This window comes from Crocodylus siamensis, chromosome 9, assembly GCF_052110815.1.
Source record: "Crocodylus siamensis isolate JL-2025a chromosome 9, ASM5211081v1, whole genome shotgun sequence".
Lineage (NCBI taxonomy): Eukaryota > Metazoa > Chordata > Crocodylia > Crocodylidae > Crocodylus > Crocodylus siamensis.
In genome coordinates this window covers 17,293,614-17,296,660 of record NC_143403.1, presented here as the reverse complement: position 1 = coordinate 17,296,660, position 3,047 = coordinate 17,293,614, and positions in this window count along the sequence as shown.

The window sequence follows — 3,047 nt, the reverse complement described above, 5'->3', positions numbered from 1 at the left end:
ATGTGTGTTGGAGGTCATTAATGATATTCCTAAAGTGTTTCAGCTGGAGGCTCTGGGTGAAAACCAGAGGGATTCTGTTGTTCTTGTCCCAGGGTTGGTATTATAGCAGGTTGGAGCATCCTTGCTCCAGATCCTTAAAGTTTTCATCCCAGTCAGTGGGATGAGCATGGATATGGTTGTAATGTAGAGCTTGACTGTAGAGGATGGACCTGCTGTCATTAAGGTAGCTGTGGAGGTCGGTTGGTTTCTGATACCATGTGGTGGTGATGTGGCCATTGCAAACCTTCACTGTGATGTCTAGGAAATGAATTTACTGGGTGGAGTCTTCCAGAGTTAGTTTGATGGACGGGTGGAAGTTGGTATATTCCTGGTGAATTTTCTCTAGAGATTCCTTCCATCTGTCTATATTATAAAGATGTCATTGCTGTACCTGAGGTATACCAAAAGGATGAAAGGGCAGCTGTGAAGGAAACAGACGTCAAGGTCTGTCATAAATACGTTCGCATATTGGGAGTCCATACGTGTGCCCTTGGCAGTGTCTTTCATTTGTAGATATAGGGAGTCCCCATATCTGAAACAGTTGTGTGTGAAGACAAAGCAGGAGAGAGTAGTGGAAACAGAAGCAGTTTTCTCATCAGGGATAATGTTCTTTGGGGCTGGTACAGCAGGTAGAACAACCTCACGGGGAATGGTGATATATGGAGATGGGGCATCATGGTAGCTAATATGGTGTTTGCTGGAAGCTTGTCGATGGAGCCTTTCTTTAAGAAATCTGTGGTATTTTCAAAGAGTGGGCAGGTCCAGTGAAATGTGGGAATAGGATCAAGTCAGCATATCCAGAAGTTCTTTCTGTGATGGTGCCAGTGCCAGAGACAATGCTGCATTTTTTTCAGATCCCCCACCCTTGTAATGAGTCATTCATTTTAGCCCCTTTCAGAATTTTCTTCCCCAGTTTTGCCTTAAATTTCCTGCAGTCTCAACATCCTGCATTACAACAATAACTCTTCTGGTAACTATGATTTCATTAACTGTTTTTGCAGAGTATATAGCTTAATTAAAACACTATGAAGCGGAAAGACAGACACTTTAAAATATATCTGCAAAACACGCATGTGACATTATGCATGTAATCCTTGATCTATGTATAAAGAAAGGAATACAGCAATGCGTCAGGGGATACTGGAACATACAGGCTGCGTCTACACAAGATGCTGACTGCACAGTAGCCTGATACTACTGCACGGTAGCGTTGCGTGACAAAAACCATGATGCGACACTATTGCATAGTAGTCTTAGGTTACTGAAAAGTAGCATCCCCAAAAAAGCATTCACTGGCACTACTGTGCAGTAACTTTGGTTACTGTGCATTTATTTAGTACTTGTTTAAATAAATGCACAGTAACAACGGTGCAGTAGTGTCCTGTGTAGACACGGCCATACCCATCCAAACATTTAATTACTTGGCTTTTGCATGCAGAGGTATTTTGTATACACACAATTATATGACCATATTTTAAGATTCATCCATTCAAAATTAAGTTTAGATAAGCTTCGATTCACAGAGTTTTGTCTCAATATTAATTTAGTGATGTGATGGACTTTGCTAAAAATGAATGTACAAATGCTGCTTTAATTTTAGTTCTGTGTGTTTTATTATAATTTCATTTAGAGGGCAGGAGATTTTTTAAATGAAAACACGAGATGCACAATTATCATAAAAAGGGTTAATGCAGAATGTAAAGGTGACTCGATACATCTTTTATTATAATAATAGACTTTCCGAGGACTTACTTTTATTATACATTCCATTACTGCTGTTATGGGCCCATAATTTAAAGATTACTGCACAAAAAACCTAGGCAGAAAATGATTTTACAAGCATTGACCCATTAAAGGTTTATGAATTGTCTGGTAGGATTAAAAAGAGTTTAGTTGCTTAAAATGTTTAATGATTTCTCACTTGACTAAAAAAAATACACAGAAATCTGTACTTCTAAACCATTCTGTTTTTTGTGTAAGTGGCCCTCTCATGTATTGATAAGCTGTATATTTTCTTCAATCAAGAGTATTATTTCTTGCACCCTGAGGATGATAGAAATATTTACTTTAACATTTAGATCTCATTCATCCTCGGTGGAGAATATGATACTATGGTATGGCCAAGAGATGCTAAAAAACATCCATTAAAATATAGAACGAGGGGCAAATGGGAATAACAATTATAATACCATTAAGGGGTTGCTAGTATCAGGTGCAAATGTGAAGCTCAGTTGAATATGGGATCAATTGAAACTTTAAGATGTAATTATAGCCTCATTTTATTGTCGATTAAAAAGATATCCACTATCCTCTCATGCCATTTCTCTGCTCTTCCCTTTTTTGGCAGAGTCCTCTCACACTGTTTCTTCTTTCATTTTACTTTCGCCTGCTGTTCCTAGGCTACACCTTCAAAATTTGTTCCAAGTGGACTCATTTCAAAGAAGTTACAGTAGAAGATTGTACCTCATGTCTGTGGAGTGGCTCCAATATAAGCATACGTGCAAGTTATTTTAAAGAAAAAGAATTATGCGCTTGAAGCTGTGCTCATAAGCATATGGACAGGTGAAGATCTTGACAATGAATAAGATGCTTATGTACAGCATGACAGCTCAGAAAAGTTAAGTAACATCTTACAAATGTGTAATAGTATGAAGACCTGTGAGTGCATTTTCACAAAAGATGTATGCATTGCTTACCAGGTGTGTGACAATCAGGTTTCCAGCTGGGTGCACATGCAACAGGCCATTTAGTAGGTGGAGGGTATTCATGATAATTGTACATGCAACTTTTGGCCTGTGGAGAGCCAAATTTTTAATCAGATGCCTTCAGCTTTACAACATTTTTCACTTCTCTAGTTACTCACATTTCAGTCCTGTCTCAGAACAGTTATGTACTCTGAACTTGCTTTCATCTAAGCACAGCTCTTAAAATGGCGATTAAAAGTTGCAGCAGCACAGAACTTGCAGAATCGTGCAATGCAACAAAAATTTTTGCCTTGTGTCTTGCTT